Below are 19,796 nucleotides of genomic sequence, written 5' to 3' on the forward strand. Positions count from 1 at the left end.
ATGTGTAAGAATAAATTAAATATCCAACTTCTTCTTGTCCAAAATGGGTGATATTTAAGTAAATTTTGGTAATATTGAAAAGAGGAATTTAACACAATCATTATCTCCATCAATTAAGCTGTCCAAAGTGGAATTTAACCCTAGTTGCATAATTTAACAATATTTGTCAACCATGGAGAATTCCACCTTCTAATATATGTCTATTGATCATCATATCCTCTTTCCATCATCTACCATATCTACTCATCTCTACTCATCTCATGTTGAAAATTATCAAATCTAAAGAAGAAGAAATGTTGGAGGGGAGCTACAGCTACCACCCTGCCTCTATCACCATAGGAGAGATCCTGTTACAACCAGGAATCATCATCATCATCATCATCATCATCATCATCAATGATGCATAGCTACAACCCATATTGAAAGACATTGGGCGAGACCAAGAGATTCCAAGCTTAGGGATCATAGTCTATCCCAAAGTCCCTAACAATAGGTGAGATCAACATGAGGATCACGCTCTACCCTATTGTTCTTAATCATCCATTTTAACCCTGAAGAGTCAGATGGTAGAACACATGCATCCAAAAACTTGGGCAAGATACTCCTACTATAAGGGATAGGGATCACACTCTATCCCAAGTCCCTCAATCCATTTTCAATATGGGAGAGGTTATCCCAGAAATTGGGTAGGATGTTAACTAGGGCATACTCTGACTAGGGGAGATATGAGGTATCACTATCATATCAGTCAAAGGTATCTCATCCACAGGAGCCCTATAGCTCCATTCCACCCCGTAGGAGCTCAATGAAGGGGGAAGATCACTACCTGATGTTCTTTACTAGCTAGACCCTTATTCGAAAGGGTCATCTCAACTAGTCCAAGATGCTCTATGAATACAAGAACTTCCCTTTCAGAAAAGGCTTCGTGAGGATTTTGGCTATCTACTCCTCTGTCGAAATGTGATGGAGTCACACACTTCCTCTATGCACCATGTCACAAAAGTAAATATATCTGATCTTGATATGCTTGGACTTGTCATGAAACACAGGATTCTCCGAAAAATGAATCCCACTTTTGTTGTCACAATAGATGACTATCATGTCAAGAACCTGCTCAAATATCTCTCCAAAGATCTTTCTCAACCAAACTACTTTGCAACTCGCAAGCCTAGCTGCAATATACTTTGCCTCCACAGTGCTGAGGGCTATGGGTTACCGAAACAATCAAAATTTGTATAACCATGTAGTATAACATCGCCAGTGGCATATCTTAGTCCAAGGTTAATATTCCCATGTAGATATTTAAGAACATGCTTGGAATTGATCCATTGTAAATGGTGAGGCTCGGTCATAATATGATTTCATATGTCAAGGTGTTAACTTCGAAGAATATGTTAGGGCGAGGATTCACAAGAAACATCAGAGAACGAACTAATTTTGGATACTCATAAGGGTTTTCTAGGTCTATTGCAATAACTTCTTGAAATTCATGTCCACATGGGTAGGAAAGGACTAACGTTCAACCATGCCAAATATCTCTGGGATTTTCACAACATATTTTCCTTGTGAAAGAAAAATCTTGCCCAACTTTTTCCATACTTCTAATCCCAAGAAATAGTGCATTGGAATAAGGTCTTTCATCTCAAATTTGGAATCTAACTTCCTCTTACATTATATAATAAGAGGGTTTGAACGTGTCATGAATAAGCATTAACATATAATACCAAAATGAGAGGCATACCTTGGACCATTTTGCAGTGAGCGTTTGGATCAACATTACTCCTTCTAAATCCCAACTTTATCAAGTAACTGTTGATGTGAGGCCCGGCGGTAACTCCTCAAATGAATTGTGTATTTTCATTAATACTAATCATAGATATATACATGGAGGGAGAGACTCTTGGTATTTATATCCCGCTGTCTCTTCATATTCCTATTTTTCTTATTTCTATTTACACTATTTTACATATATTCAGCCAATCCCAATGATTAGGTGTCAACATGCCCCCCTTAATCTAAAGGGTTGCTGGTGAGTCTAAGCATTTTTCTAAATATTTTGAACTTTTCTCTTCCAAGCACCTTGGTTAATATCTTTTCAATCTGATCATTTGTGGAACAATGGCATATATGGATCACCTTGGCCTCAACATGATGTGGAACCAGATGGTATTTTTTATTGATGGGCTTTGTTTGATCATGGAACTTTGGGTTCTTGGAAAAATATATCACAGAAGTGTTCTCAATCATGAGTGGATTTGAATGCACTTGTTTCACCTACAAATCTTCCATAATTTTCCTGATCCACACAACTTCATCTGTTGCTTCAGCTGCTGCCACATATTCTTCCTCCATCGTCAAATCTGCTAGAACTGATTGTTTGTGTGATCTACAGGAGACATCTCTTGATCCAAATTTCATAACATAACCTAAAGTAGATATGCCAGTTTCTTTATCTCCATCTAAGTCTAAATAAGAGTATCCAATCAAGCTGAAGTCGCTCACCTGTGTATACTTAAATCCATAGTCTTAAGTTCCCTTCAAGTACTTTAGAACTCTTTTCGCAGGAGACCAATGTACCTAACAATGCTTTTACATAAACTTGGATAGGAATCCAATAAAAAATGAAATGTTTAAGGTATTTGAGACTTCCTACAAGATGTATATACATTCTTGCATCCTAAAAAGATTTTCCCTCAATGTATGTAAGTTTTAAGTTCTATTCCATTGGAGTAGTCAAAGGATTGCACTCATCCATGCCAAACTTGTTCAAGAGTTCTCCAATGTACTTTTTCTAAGAGAGGAATATAAAATTTGGATGCTGAGTTACTTCAATACCAAGATAGTAGTGAACATACCCCAAGTCTATCATTTCAAAACCTTTTCTCAATTCCTTCTTTATGGATGCAATATAGCTCTCATTGTTCCTTGTCATCAAAAGATCAGCTACATACACCATAAGATATAATTTTTTTTGTCAAATTTCATGACAAATAAAGTTGCGTCATCAAGATCATAATGTTTGACATTGATTTTGAGAAGATGCTCATCTAACTTCTCATACTAGGCTCGTAGTGCTTTCTTGAGGCCATGCCGGGACTTTATAATCTTGCATACTTTATGCTCTTGAGCCTTCACAAAAATCCCTTTTGGACGGGACATAAAAACATTCTATTTCATATCTCCATTGAAGAAAGAAGTTCTTACATTCATTTGATGGACTTTCCAACCATTCTAGTTCCTAAGGAAAAGAGTGTTTAGATTGTAGCTCATTTTTCTATGGAGGAAAGTCTCCTCATAGTCGACCCCTTCCTTCTATGCAAAACCTTTTTCCACAAGCTTGACTTTGTGCCTTTCAAGTGACCAATCAGCTTTATACTTGTTCTTGTAGAGCCACTTGTAGCCTATTGGTTTGATTCCCAATGGAGGATCAACCAATTTCCAAGTGCCATTCTTTATCAATGCATCATACTCTTTTTTCATTGCTTCTTTCCATTCATCATGAGAAGCGTTTTCTTTGAAGGAAGTTGGTTCAAAATATGTGGTTAAATTTAGTCCACAATCATAAGAAACATCCATATAAATAGGTGAATCATAATCATTTACATCATATTTAGTTTTTCTAGTATAACTCCTTTTTCCTGTCTTTCCAACCTCATCAGGATGAGCACTTTCACATGTCTTTGTGTGCCATTTTGGAGGACCTTTTTGAGATGGCTGATTAAGTTGGGGCTTGTTCTAGCTTAATTTTTCTCAGTGAAGTGATGATGATAGTGGCATAGAAGTAATTCATTGTATGTTGATGGCACTCACATTGGATGAAACAATTCAAAGTGGCTTGGTTTGATTTGGGTAATTCAAAAAGGATTGACTAGGGCACTCTCGATTTATCAGTTAATCAAGGGTGTTTTATAAAAAACATGAGGTTCCTTATTAAATTTTTTGGTGAAAGACTCATGTTTGGAAAATTTTCTTCATTTTATCATGGTTTGTAGATGAAGCTTCACTTCAACAAGTTACAGCTTGCATGCATAAATTCATTTATATAAACAAAATATCTATATTTTTCTAGTGTATTGAAATTTTAGCAATGTGATTATACTTAAATTTTCCATCCATGATAGTGAACAAAATGGTTCCAATATTTTATGATTATGATTTTAGTCTACCGAGCACTCCATAAATCCTTGAATATAACACAATCTTCTATGCAAAATGGAACATCAAAATATTTCTTTGGAGAAGAAGGGCTTACAATTTGTTATTTCATATTTGGAGGGAAATGTTGTTTTTACAAGGTTGAGATCTTCAACGAAGAAACACTTGGGTCTATTTGATCATGTTGCTTCAAAAACACCATGAGGAATATTTCGTTTCAAAAATGGCGATATTGACCCATCTATTCAGCTCCCTTTTGAGTGTGTTCCAGTTTCTATTGTAGAGCATGTCTTAAACTTTGTCAATGAGCTCAGAGGGGAGTTGTGAGTTTCCATGGAAGAAGATGTTATAAATATTAAGAATAAAGAACTTAGAAGAATGACCAATAGTGACAATCCATATTCAAACATGCAAGAAGGAAATGATAAGCTTAGCAAAAATTCTAAAATTGATTCATATTACATAATGGATGTGTTCTTTGGCTCCATTTATGATTAAACATTATGAAAAATGATTTTCAAAAATGGCCCAGGAAGTGAATTTTAGTTGCCTATTGTGGAAAAACAGAGAAAAAATGCAAACATTCGTGATTTGAGTTTTTTTACAGAAGGACCCAACTTGACTTCAATGCAAGCATTTTCCAAAAATTCAGAGCAGTTTCATATATTTCACTAGTTCTTCCAAGGCGAGTTTTTACAAAAACGTCTTGCAAACTGTAGTTGACTCATTGTATTGGAATTGGACTTATATAATGATAATTTCATTATTTAATAAATGTGATATCATGATGCAAAAAATTAATTTTAGTTATGGATACTACATTTAGCATGGAATATTTTCATGAAAAAGGGTGTAGTCTCATCGTATGGTTTGTAAGATTGGTGATATAGACTTGTCAAAGACTGCACAGTGTAAAGATCATACTTATATGCATTCTTACTAACACGAGAACGAAGCTATTGATGAGCCTCAATATTGCAGCAAGGATACTACAACTCCTAGGGCTACCAACTTTACATTATCAAACAAGGGCTTCATACAAACTTGGACGTGACAATGCTATATACCCAACAGATGTACCATTCTGCTCATGCCACTTCTCAACTAGGGTGCTAGACCAATATGGTTCCAGACCAGTATTCTATTAACTATAAGGAGTTTCACCACTCACAACAAATTTCAAGCTAGTTCTAATGTATGAAAGTAAGTTCTTTCCTATTTAGGAAATGAAATTTGTTGAAAGATAAATGTTATCAAATGTCATAAATCTTCTAGCTAGGAAATAACACAAATTACTTGTAGAAAAAAACTAGGTTAGTTGTGCAATTGATTATCTAGCTATTTGGATTATTTCGACGTGGGAAGTTGTTCTATCATTCTATGATTTATATAAGCATGCACCAATTATTTCATTTTTTATTTGCAGGAAAAGAGTCTTTTAATTTCTAAATTCAAAAATGTAAATACCATGCTTATTCTGTTTGATCTTGTAGGGGGGAAGGTATGGGAGAGATGACCTCAACAGTAATGATAGGCATGGAATCCATGATGAGGGCCTAACCTACTCTCAAACTAGCATATCTGGTCAAAACAGGGTCAAACAGGCTACAACAGGAGATCCTATAGTTGCTACAAGAAACTACTAGAAGATGTCCTAGTTTGCTATAGGATGTCCTAGTTTTCTACAAGAAGTTAGATGAAAGCTTTAGGAGGGAAAGAATAGTCGAATGAGGTGTTGGAGAGATGTATGACAGTGAGATAAGGTGTAGGGAAGGTTCACATTGCACGAGGCTAAGCCAAACTCTAGAGGGAAGTTAGAATTGCCTAAGGTGGCTACTCACGGTGGCTGCAAAATGGAGATTTGGACTATGGGCTGGTATGCCTTCATAGAATGTGGAGAGGGCTTAGGTGAAGATCGTTAGATGAGTTCCTCCCTACAGATCAGCAATCCCTGCAACAAAACCCATTTTTCTCTTCATTTATGCATCACTACATATCAACATGGAAAAGATGAATTGAATTTGAGAAGGCTGATCTATCTATTTCTAATGACTAGATCTATGAAATGGAATTCCTTTTTAAGATATAGAAAACTCAAGAAACAAAATAACAAGTGCAGGCACTTCTAAGAAATCATAAACAATGATCTATCTAAAAATGAACCCTAAGCTATGCAATGACTAAAAGACAACTATGTTTTTGGGGTTGTGAGAATGGAACCCTCTAATCATGATCCCATGAGGGAGATGAGGAAGAGGCCAATGTCACAATATTTTCTAGAGAACCTTCCCTGACTACTACACCTCTGATCTACTTCTTCAAAATAATGGAAACAAGATTAATCAATCATTCAAATACTTGTTAATCTAAAGAAAACATAAATAACTTCAGCAACTAACTATCATTTTAATCTAAGAATACAGATACAAAAAGAGGAACCTCTGTTGCTAGGGTTGGGCCCTAAACCAATATATTTAGTCGTATGAGTCAACTCAGTGTCGGATCAAGGTAAAATTTCTCATTATCATCAAAATGTTGAATACAACAATAGAATAACAATCATAATGTTTCAGTTCTAATTGCCTCTTGGCTACATCAAAAAATCCAGTACTAATGAGTCCCTTGTCTCTCTTATTTACACAAAACTAGAGGTCTCAAAAAATCCCTAGAAAATAGGGAGATTTGTCTCCCTAACTCGAGTATGACCCTTTCTTAATTGTCACTAGCTTGGATATCAATGGACTCAGATTTCTTAGTTGCTAGTAATTACGATATGATGGGATATGGTGGTGGAATATTCGAATGATTTGAGGAGTTAAGGAGGGAAACCAATCTGCTAAAATATCTCTTGCTTTCCCCCTTCGTGTTCTTGCACTTAAGTTAACACAAAACTGCTCCAATTCCTGCATTTAATACACATTAGGCCACATGATATAGTAACTCACCTTCAGTCTTCTCACTAAGAAAAATATAACAAAACATGTAAATAAATGTGAGAAAAGTTAATTTAAATAAGGTTGAGAGTGGGATTGTGACTCATATAGTTTACCTATTGATGAACCTCATCGTCACCCCCTACTAAAAGTGTTCATCATCCTCTAAGAAACTTATTATATATCCATGTATTTCATAGCTCTTGTGGCGTCTCTAACATCCTAGGCCTTTGTTGATGGAGTTTACTCTTGAGGATAGAACCTTACATCTTTCTCTATCTCTTTCCACTTCTTTCCTTCCTACCTTCTAACAGACCCACAAACAAGGGTGGACTCAGTTTTAGTCCAATTCACTTTATCTTTACTCTCTGCATGGAAATCTTATACAAGGGGGTCCTTTCCACAACATTTCTCAACCTCTCATGGGTGTGGTACTCTCTGATCCTTAGATAGTGTGACAGTTTGCTCCATCTCCTCTCACGTGATTCATGGATTTCACTCCCCACCAATCTTAAAGTTTTCTCAAAATGGGATATGCCCTGTTCTTGTGTAGCCAGGTAGCTTGGTGCAAGTTGGGAATCATTGGAAATGATGTTGTGGTTATTAATGACAACCATGGAATTTATTTTTTCTACTCTGATGTAGAGGGGATCTCTTTCCCCTTTTTCTACTATTCTCTTTAGTTCCTCATCCCTAGCCTTCTCATGACCCATCCATGATGCAAGGGCCATCAGATGCAAGTCCCCCAACTTTGCATTGGGGTTCTGCACATTCAAATATGTCAAGGAAAAGTTGTGTAGGTAAAATTAAGATATTTTGGCCTTGTCTTCGAGGGTGACCTTATGACATAGCTCTATGAATTTTCTATAGTCTTGGAGTGGAATTGTTCCCTATTGTTCTAACGTCTTCATTTGAAACTATAGCCATTGATCCTTGAGGTATAGTGAATATGATTTGGATAGCATCGAGCACTTAAGTGCCTCCATGGAGCAGGATGTAGATATTTTGACTAAGGCATTGTCAAAATGCAAGTTCAAGTTCCACAGAGACAAGATCAGGGTTGCTGACAATCCCTTGCTTGTTGAGAGGGAGTGTTGAGATTTGCAACAAGAAATTCTAAAAATAGAAAATGCTAAAAATAACATTGTTATAAATAACTGAGCTATAAATAGCAGTTTAGCCATTGGAGATCTTAGCAACAATGGGTGAAAAGTGAAAGTGCTAAAAATAGCTTTTCTAAAAAATAGCATTTTGGGATCCCTTCTTATTTTAGCTAGTCCCTGGACTAAACATAGGACGTAAAATTTGAATTTGATATCAACAACAATTTGAAAATTAATTAATTAATTAATTAAGAGGGACGGTCAAGATGGATGACAAGTATTTTGCAGATGAATGGCTTATTTGCAGTGACCTCTTGAACACATAACGACACAACAAATGGCTTGGTGACATTTGACCCAAAGTTAATACCCGGGTGAAGACTTTCAATGTGGTTTGATCAACTGTGAGGCAAAGGATTTCCCAACCCAGGTGAATGAAAAGTGTCGTGTTCAAGAGTGGTGATAAGGTTTCTCTGAGACAAAGGATAATAAATAGGCTCATTTTTCTCTCTTTTCCCCCACCATTTCTGGCAAGTACCTCTTTATTTTTTAACAAGCTTGAGGAGGATAACATTTGCTTGATTATAAGCTCATCCTTCGGATGAGTCCAACTTAGTTTAGATTCGAACCCTAAGAAGGAGTGGTACGTTCCTGTTTGTAATCGAACAAGTCCTTTACTGTGAAATTTTAACGAGTCCAGTATAGGAGAAACTCGTCATTTTTCAATTTTAGAGAGTCTGAAAAACTTAAGAAGACTCCAGGGTTGATCTTTTTCTCAAGTTTGTGTCTCCCAAGCCCGAAAAAGTATAAAATAATACTTGAGAGAACCGCTTGATCTTTATGACCAAGGGGTACTTTCATGATTAGTGTCTTTGACCTGAAAAGTAAAAAGCGATCAAGGACATGTCGTTTTATTTCCAATATCGAATTTGAAACGACAAAAATCTGGCAATCTTTTCATGTTTTTACGGTCAGAAAAGGGCTATAAGAGGACCGTTTTTTAATTCCGTTTTAACGAGTGTAAAAGAAATGCTCGGTACTCTTTTCATGTTTTAGGAGTCAGAAAAGGGCTTAAAGATGACTCTGATGTTTTTGTTCGTAGAAAATGACAATTTTTCCCTGAAAATCCTTTATCCTGCACAAAAACCAACACATTACTCATACCTGTTTAAGATAGATAAAAATACTTTGAAAAATACCTGTTCACGGTGAAAAATAAACAAATTTACCATTTATTTACCCAAAAAACCTATAAAAAGGGCTTTTACCAATTCATTTTTACCATTTTACTCTTGAGGAGAGAAAAAGGGCTTTTGGCAAGAAACTTCCCGTGGACATTGCGGAGAATCCGACCGTCGAAATCGAACGTCGTCTCTTTCAGGTATTCTACAACATCCTCCTCTTCATTTTCATCCGTTTGGAATTCATTTTTAGGCCCTAGTTTCATTTTTTGGAGGCTTTGGGGTTTCAAGGTCCGCCTTTCGGGGTACGCAGGTGCTCCATTGGTGATCTGCGTACCCCGACATTTTCTCAGTTGGGAAAATGCTGTGCGTACGCACCTTGCCTTAAGGGAACCTGCGTACCCACGCTCTGTTTCTAAAGGCGGGGTGCGTACCCCGCAAAACGAATTTTTAAACCCCAATTTTTCAAAATGGACCAAATTTTTTTGATTTCATTTAATCTAACAGATGTTTTTTGGTGTGTAGATTGCCCACCATGCTTGATTGGTGTGAGAGAGAGCACGAAGATCTTGATTTGGCCGCCATTAATCATCAACCATCAATTGATGCTTTGAAGGCATGCGGCCTTTATAAATACTGGGCCATACCTGGCATGAGGGCCCAAGTGAGATTTCTGGAATGGCTGGTAGAAAGGTGGAATGTTCAGGACTAATGCTTTTATATTGGAGGGCACCAGCTCGAGATAGAGCCCTCAGATATTTACTTTCTCACTGGTTTGCCCAAGAGAGGCGAACACTTGACTCTGTTCGAGACTAGGCCGAGTGGCCAGTCCATCGCTAGTCTCCGACTAGAGTGGTGTAACATTCAGAACCAGGAGAAGGGGATAGAGATCAAAACTATATCCCGACCTGAACTTATGGTGATTTCCTTTACAGTTACCAGACTTTGCGGGGCTGCCGCTTTTCACATTGCCACTGGGTCCCAAATGCGGATGGCGATTTATTGCTATCAAGGAACCATTTTTAACTGGTGTGATGCTGTGTTGGCCAATGTAAAAGGCCAACTAACTAGAGTAAAAAACGGGCAGCTGAATACTTTTGGTTATGGGCCTTTAGTTGTCAGTTTTGCTCAGAGAGGGTTCCGATGTTGATCCCACAATAGCCCACTGTTAGTGTTGGGCTTCCTCAAGAGCCTAAATTGATGCGATGGGTTGCGGTTATGGCCCATCATCCTGATGAGGGAACGGAGGTTGTTCGATTTACTCCGGAGTACTTTCACTGGTTAGAGGACCAGGTCTTTTCGATACAGGATTTTCCTTATGCCGGAGTTGATTTTCGTGGAGATCCAGACATGATTCTTCCACCAGGAGAACGGTGGGATGATACAGGTAACTTCATTTTTTACATGTTTTTAAACTATCTATTTTTTTTGTTTTTATATCGTCTCAAAACTAAGAGTGACAATTTTCAAAATGCAGATGTAGGCCCACGTTGACCAGCCAATATCCGGCCTTTCGAGACGAGACTACTAGTTGCAGCGGCACCGGCCCCACAGGACGAGGCCACAGAGACTTTAGCTGAGTTGGAGCATGATCTAGAGCGTCTTACAGCAGACATACTGGAGACTACTATAGATGATATTCCTATAAGGCTTCAACACTTTGTAGTCGGGGTCACAGGACCTTTTAGGAGGTTCTTGTGTAGGGTGGCTCGTGCAGTGGTGTCATATAGAGGTCATCCCCAGTGATTGGATGGTCGTTTTTTGTAGACACATGTGACATTTTGGTTTTTTGTACTTATCATTTTTTGCTCATCATAAGGTGTTTTTCAACCTATGATCGAGGACGATGTATTTTTTACACACTCCTATCTATATATATCATTATTACTGGCTTATCTTGTAAATCATGTTATGGAATGATTTTAAATTTACATGTATGTTTATTGCAAACCTCTATTCAACATTCGAGAAGCAATTGCATCTGCTAATGTATTTAAAGACCTTGGAATATGTTGATATTCAATATAATCAAACTCATGTTCCAAGATACGCACTCTCAAAAATAAGCTTAATAACACTGGATTTCTAATGGCATACACTCTATTAAGCTATAATACAACGAGTTCATAATCTAACCTCACTATCAAACTCTGAATCCCAAATGAAATAGATTCAGACAATAAATCAATCATTGCACTGTATTCTGCAATGTTGTTTGTTGTTTGACCGAGGCTCACCCCATGCATAGAAACTAACTCGTTAGAGGGTAAATAGATAACCCAAGCTGCAGAATAAATATTCTGTGTACTACGACAAGCACCATCAGCGAAACCAATGTATGTTTGGAGAGGCATCGACATCTGCATCATCAAGAGTAAAACCAAGATAAGCCATAATAACGACGAAAACACACTTTCTAAGCTAAGCACATTGTCTAAACTAACAAACACACCAGCTAGAAAGAAAAACCTAACCTAACTAAAATCTCCATACCCATCTTTTAAGCATAATACCTCTTTAGGTAAAGTTCATTTCTGGGTTTACCCAAAGAGTCCCCGTCAAAGTCTACCAGCTCATAGGCCCCTTTGGCAAGCTTTCGCTTGACAATATAGGGCCCATGCCACATAGGAACGAATTTTCCAGCACCTAATTTATCATTAGCTTGATCATATAATAACACTAGGTCTCCTTTCGAAAAATTTCGAGGGGTCACATTTCGATCATACTGAGCTTTCATTCGTTTTGCATGAGTCTCGATTGCCAATGCGGCATTGTGTCGATTCTCATCTAACTGAGATAAGTATAATAAATGCTTCTCCTCATCAGAAGTAGTTGGAAGTAACTCGATGGCCATTTGTAGTGACGGGATTTCGCATTCAATGGGTAGCACAGCTTCCAAACCATAAACTAGCTGGAAAGGAGTGAACCCTGTTGATGTTTTCACTGAGGTTCGGTACACCCAAAGCGCTGAAAATAAAATTTTGTGCCAATTCGACCGATGAATACCAATGATTCGTCGGATCATGATAACTAAAACTTTGTTGATAAACTCAACCAGACCATTCGCTTGTGGATAATAAGGAGTTGAACTATCATGACGCAAACCAAGCTGGCCTGTAAGTTCTGTCATCATAACATTTCGAAAATGGCGCCCATGGTCAGTGATTATCGCTTGTGGGACACCAAACCTAGAAATTATGTGATTGAATACGAAAATTGCAGCTGTCTTGCCGTCTGCCTCGAATGTAGGCATCGCCTCGGCCCACTTAGTAAAATAATCAATCGCAAGGATGATATACGCATTCCCCTCGGCCGAGTGAGGGTTACATGTAATAAAATCGATACCCCATTTGGAAAAAGGACCAACGGAAATTATAGGGTGGAGAGGAGCAGGTGGAGCACGCATCTTTTGATCAAACACTTGACAGTTGTGGAATTTTCGGACCGCAGTAACACAATCTTTAAACAAGGACGGCCAAAAGTAGCCAGCGCGCAACACCTTTTGGGCTGTGGCATACCCAGACATATGACCGCCACACGCTCCAAAGTGACAGTCATTTAGAACCCTTTCTGCCTCTTCGTGAGTTAAGCAACGTCGAAAAATAGAGTCTGCCCCACGTCGATAAAGAGTATCTCCAATAATTTTGTATTGTTGGAACTGGAATCGAATTTTCCGACGTTCCGACTTTGAAGCTTCGAGCCGAAAGGATTGGGTCTGGAGATAGATGATGATATCCCCATACCACGGATCTAAAGTGCTGATTAGAAATAAAGATTCATCCGCAATGGGCTCCTCTACCACAGTTTCCGTGTCAGCACGCGGGAAGTCACACATTAACTCTGCAAAAACTAAGGATTTCTTAGACTTAGATTTCTCAAACTCCAAGTCGAACTCCTGCAGGATAACAATCCATTTTGAGTACTTTCCCCCTAGCAATTGTTTAGTCAAAATGTAAAGCATAGGGTTGCAATCCGAAATGACTGTAGTTTTACGGAGTAAAATGTAGTGACGAAAACGTTGGACAGCTTGAACGGCTGCCAATGCCAATTTCTCCACATGTGAGTATTTTAGCTCAGTGGGATTTAACGTCCTACTAAGGTAATATATCACATGTTCCGTTCTGAATTCATCTTCCTGAACTAAAACCATTCCAATGGTGGAATGGGAGGCGGCGAGGTACAAAAAGTAGTCCTGGTTGTAGTTGGGAGGATGCAACAACGGTGCATGGGTCAACGCGTGTTTGAGTGCATCAAAAGATTTCTGAGCTATCTCATCCCAAGAGAATTGAGCGTTCTGTTTCAACAACCGTGTAAAACCTTTTGTAACCTCGGCGTAGTTAGGAATGAATCGTCGTAAAAAGTTTTCTTTCCCCTGCAAACTTTGGAGTTGGCGAAGACTCGAAGGAGGAGGCAATTTGATGATAGCTTCTACCTTCGAGGGATCGACGTGGATGCCGGCTTTTGAAACTACAAATCGTAGCAATCGTCCCACTTCTATACAGAAGACACATTTGTGTGGGTTCAACCGAATACGATAATGCCTACACCTCATGAAGATTGCTTGTAAATGGACAAGGTGATCAGCTCGATGTAATGAATGAGTGGGCAAGTCATCGAGATACGGTTGCACAATGTGTTTGATGTCATGAAACGCATAAGACATCGCCCATTGAAAAGTTGCTCTGGCGTTCTTAAGCCCAAAAGGTAATTTGCAATAAGCAAATGTCCCCCATGGACAAATGAAAGCTGTTTTGGTTGATCGACAGGTAGAATGTTGATTTGATTGTAGCCGGAAAAACCATCCATAAAGGAAAATATTTCACTGCCGGCACAATCATCAATGATTTGATCGATATAGGGTGTTGGGTAGTTGTCCTTTGGACAAGCTCGATTAATGTCCCTATAGTCGATGCATATTCTTATTGTTCCCTATTTTTTGTTAACCGGAACAATATTCGATACCCAATCCGTTAACGGGATCGGATAAATGAAACCTGCTTTCAACAACTTTTCAACTTCTGCTTTAATTGTAGCAGCTTTTCGTGGGTGTATCTGACGCAAACGTTGCCGGACAGGTTTAGCATCTGGGTAATTCTTGATCTCATGAACAACAATTGCGGGATCAATTCCTGTCATTTCCTCATAAGACCAGGCAAATATGTCGCGGAATTCTTGAAATAGGGCCTTGTATGTCTGAATTTTGTCATTTGTACACGAGGCACCTATATGAACGTTTTCAACAATTATGGGCTTGACTGAAATGTCAATGGGAAGAGTTCGAGAGATATTTCCCAAATTCAACTCTAAATCAGGATGTTTCATGGGATTCTGAGCCTCTTTGACATATTCAGCTGTAAACACTGATGAGAAATCATTTTCAAAACAATCAACCTCAGGTAAAAACGAAGATCTATGATGGAGATCGTCCCATGGTAAGTCATCGATACACAGGACTTCACGAAGTTGTTCGTCAGATGACACAACTTCGGGAAACGCTATTAACTCCGAGGTTGATGTGAAAAGTGATTCCTCACGGACCACATTCATTTGGTCGACTTTGGTTGAACATGGGTTGGTAAAATAATGCACGGCTTCATAGGCAATTTCATATGGACTCAACGGCATAGAATTACCAAACGAGTCTATTTCAGACTCAGAAGGAACAATCCAAGGATCGTCGTAATAAATAATGTCTGACGTAATCATATGAATGGATGCGAATGAAGATGACGCATTGAGTGGAGGAAAAGGAAAAGTTCCCAGTAAACCGACGTCTTTAACTAAACCTACACCAACATCCTTATATGGGATAGTCGTTTTACCGACATGCTGGATACTCTCTGAAGAGGTTGGGTCGGATGAAAATTAAGTCTGCTGGTCTATTGTTATGATCTTGCCATTATGTGGAAACTTTATTACTCGGAAGACCGATGAAACGACCGCTGTCATAGCGTAAGTCCAACTTCGACCCAAGAGAAGGTTGTAGTCTAGAGGGGCATCAACCACCTCCACATCTAGACTAACAGTTTTTCCTTCAACCCCTATAGGCAAATCCTATAGAATGCCAAAAGGACGGAACCCACAGCCATCAAAGGCCTTAAGAATCGTCGGGGATTGGTTTAGTGAAGGAGAACCAAGCGATATCCAACACTGCATCGACATAATACACGTGGAATCTCCCTCATCAATTACAGTTCGATGAATAGGCCTGTTTTTGACTATCACTGGGATCTAGAAAGCCATTTGATGAGGCAAACATGGTGTACTATTTTCTAGATCAAAGATTATTAGGTTCGGGTCCTGAACATCAACAGCTCCTATAGCTGACAAAAGTAATTTGCATTGTGCTGGGCATGATTGCAGCACTTCCAAAGCCGACATTGCTGAGGGTGAAACAACTAAGTCCTCAACAATGTTGTAATTCTGGGTCGCTCTCACATGTGGATTGAAAGCAGACCTTCGAAGTACACCCTTGGCGGGCGGTTTTATTACTAAGTCTGGGTTAGGTTTCTCAATCTATAGTGGATCAGAACCGGGATCTCAGGTTGATGGATTAGAATGAGAAGATTCTGCTTCTTTCGATCCATCAACAAGACTTTTACTACCATAATCTTGCGATCGAATCGCAATCCTTACATGAGACATCATCAAAATGGGTTCTTCAGTGGCACTTGAGGAAGAACCTATCATTTTGCTATCTTTCAGAAACGGGTCCTTCAAGACAGCAGGAATTTGGGAACCCTTGACGATTTTTGCAACCTCTGCTCGATGAGGGCAGTCTCTTGTAAAGTGTTCTTCTTCACAAATAAGACATAGATAACAAGGCTTGCGCTTTTCGTCATTGGATTCCACCTTTTCAGTTTTCTCCTTTGGATTTTTGTCTGCTTTATTCTTCTTCTTGCCTTTCTTCTTCCCACCGGATTCTGATTTAGCCGTAGATGACTCTACAGCGTGAATATCGGCGGAAAGTTCAACAAAAGAATCTCTTGTCGGGGAGTCTGGTAAGGTTATAATAGGAGAAGAATTCTTTGAGGATTTCTTCTTGCTTTTGGTGTTCACCTTACCAATCATGCCATAAGAAGCATGAGATCCCGAAGGAGCAGCAACGATTTGATTTGACTTTGGAAGATCTGGGATCTTTTCGTGTAACGTACCTGACTGAGTGTAAACTAAGTCAAGGTACTGCGCTTGAGCAATCACTTGCTCCTCAGTAACTACTCCGGCCTTAGCTACATCCTCAGTAATCTTCGGTAACAATGATTTAACAAACCATTCAGCTAAGATTTGGTCCGGGATAAAAACTTTCACTAACCGCCTTCGACGTCTCCATTCATGTATATGATCGGAAATATAAGTGGACGTCGATTGTTTTAATGAAGTTAGTAACTCCGTGCCATTATCATATTTGACCGGCAACTGAAAATGAGTTAGGAACGAGGTAGCTAACTGGCTAAAATTATAAAAAGAGACCTGTGGTAACTCAATGTGCCACTTAGCCGCGAGACCAATGAGAGTGCGCTGGAAGAGACGTAAACGGATCGAATCATCCGAGATGGAATTTGAGGCACACCAGAGGTGGTAAGTCATCACATGATTCGACGGGTCCTCTCCAGACTTACCCTCGAACTTGGGAATGTCACTGGGCAACTTATTCGGCATTGGCGGCCAAAACGGAAGATAATTGATTGGATCGTTCGTCAGGCGCGACAAGTCTGGTAAATCCAAAGTTGCGATAAACGGCAGCTGCCGATTAGGATCCCTAAAACTCTGGGTCATCATACCAGCCCCAAGAGGAGGATATCCAGGATAAATAGGGATAGGAATCACATCCGAGATATTGTATCCTCCTGGAAAACCAGGATTAATCGGACCGTACTGGGGAAAAATTGGGAAGAAAACTTGAAGAAACTTTGTTGGTAGCGAGTCGCTCTTGAACATGACACTTTCACTCCGCATCTGAGTCAGGTTGGGTTTTTCCATTCACTAGTCACATCACCATGGTACCATCACACCATCCACATTTGGAGTTAATGCTACCAATCCATCATGTTAGTGTCGCCAATATGTTCAAGAGAAGTCGCTCAGAGAATTCACATGTGTCTCACCCACTATGATACATTTTCGCTCCATTCTTTCATGACCGCCACCCTGAACTGTATGTCACCAGATTTTTTTCACCTCCATTAAAATCATTTGCTCCGTTCCATGTCATTGATGTGGGATTCACTAAGGCCCTCCTATGACAGATCTCTTCTTGTCGACATCAGCTCATTATCCAAGAAGTCGATCTAGGAACAACCCTTTCAGTACTTTGAAGCTTGCATGCCTCAATGGCAAGTTTCTCACTTCCGGCGACAGGTTTACATCAATGGCATTCGACTGAAAGATTTTGCGTGGTGTTTGACGCCAAGTCCCTTATTCACACCACGTGAATTGTACTGCAGTACCTTGAGGATAATTATCATTATCGGTGATTCCTATCACGCCTGCTAATAGCTTACATCATTGGCTGGTAATCAGGCGATGTATTTCCATGTTCAACTCCAGAACATCTCTCACATGGATTCACTTGTAATTTGAGTGAGTATCAAATGAGATTAAAGACCCTGGATCTAGTTTCATCCATCCAGGCTGCGATATATATTCAGGGAAATAAAGACATCAAATGTACATCATTGCTGCACAGATAATCATCCAATCTAAGGGATGATGGCTCTACCAGAATCATCAGTCTACACTCAAACGATTGTCTGTCCTATGTACATGAAAATGAATTTATAAAGCTGAGCATGGGAATGCCCGCCTCAGCTAGATCATGAAAATAAAATGAAGATAATGTATTGTATTGTATCTTATTACAGGTCGCCTTCCAGCTCGAAAAAACTTTGGATCCTCATGATAAATCATTTCACCTGACATCAAAATATTAACGACCTCATGCTTTAGGGGGCAACTGTTATAGACATTTTTGGGCACTACAACCCCAACCATAAATGTCCATAAACCAAGGGCTCCTAAGTCCCTAAAGGTGTTGTTCCAACCCCTAAAAGAACAAGGTCAACTGATTACAACATCTCCCAGAAGTTATCCATGAAAAACTACTCAGAATTGGTCAAAACTGGACCATTCCACCTGCTCCATAGGCAAAGTGCGTTGCATCCCACCTAAATACACAGTAGTTGCGATGCATGTCAAAAATCTCTTCTATGGGGTGCGATGGACAAGAAGGGATAAATGGCAGGGTCAATCCGCAAGGTGGAGGAGCATGGAATCTTCCAGAAACTTCTCCTGTGACACTTGCCTCTCTAAATTCGACCAGGGATGAGTAAGAGATCATCAATCTCCAAGTGGAATCAAGAACTATCAGAGGGAAGACACTAATCAAATCTCAAAAGCTGACTCACCTCCCTTGCAGACATCTATATATGTATCCCTCATCCCAGAGATCCAGAGGCTAGAATTTTGTATCTTGTAAGGAAGTGTTGTTGGTTTCTTGGTGCAATATTATAGTGTTGGGTGATCTAAGCTTTTCATGAGGTGAGGAAGGGCTTACTTGCTGAGAGGATGATGCTGGGTCAGAACAATTAGCTGTAATTCTCTTTTCTCTTTCTTGATTATCAATAAAGCTATTCAATTTTTCCTCCATATTCTTGTATGATTGATGATTTATGCATTTGTGTGGTCAATGTACATCTGATCCTATATTGTTTATGATAATAGATCTATGTTCTTGGATAGGGTTATCCTTCTTTGATTCCACAGGTACTCTTTGAAGCTGGGTAGACAAGGAAGCGAGTGGCAAAGACCTACCAGAAGAGAGAGGAATCGAGCAAGGAACCAAGCTCAAGATAGAGGTTGGTCTCCTTATTCTTCTCTTATCTATTTCTCATAAAGGAAAACGAACGTAGTTTTTAGTGTGTTTGTTTCTAAGGTAGCTACCAGCCTTAGTGGGATTAGCAGCTCTGCATAGACACTATTCCCGATAACACAGGCCCCTAACACAATCATCGTGACTCATCCCAAGTCACTCAGTTGGTGCAATGATCATTATGCGAAGTCCAGCCAACTGGCGCTAAGCTGCGCAAAGGTTCGTGGTTGACCATTCTGCTGTCTACTGGATCTACTCCATAGCCTCTTCTAAATCATTTGCATCTGACAGGATTCACCTCTTTGGTTCTGGCTTCCAGCACTTGTGGTTATAGTCCTACACCCTTGTCCGGTTGTTTGGGTCATGAAGACTATGCTTTGGGTGGTTAGTCAGACAACTGGCCCACCCATTTAGGGCTTTAGGTGACTGCCATTTACTTTTCCGAAAAAGGGTTCTCCATTAAGTTTGACTAGCTAGACTGCGCCTCCGTCGGTGACTTCTTTTACCACATATGGTCCCAACCAATGCATTCGGAACTTTCCGGGAAACTTGTCGA

The sequence above is a fragment of the Pinus tabuliformis genome, chromosome 1_2, assembly GCF_031772625.1.
Source record: "Pinus tabuliformis cultivar Carrire ecotype Pingquan chromosome 1_2, CPIR1, whole genome shotgun sequence".
Taxonomy (NCBI): domain Eukaryota; kingdom Viridiplantae; phylum Streptophyta; class Pinopsida; order Pinales; family Pinaceae; genus Pinus; species Pinus tabuliformis.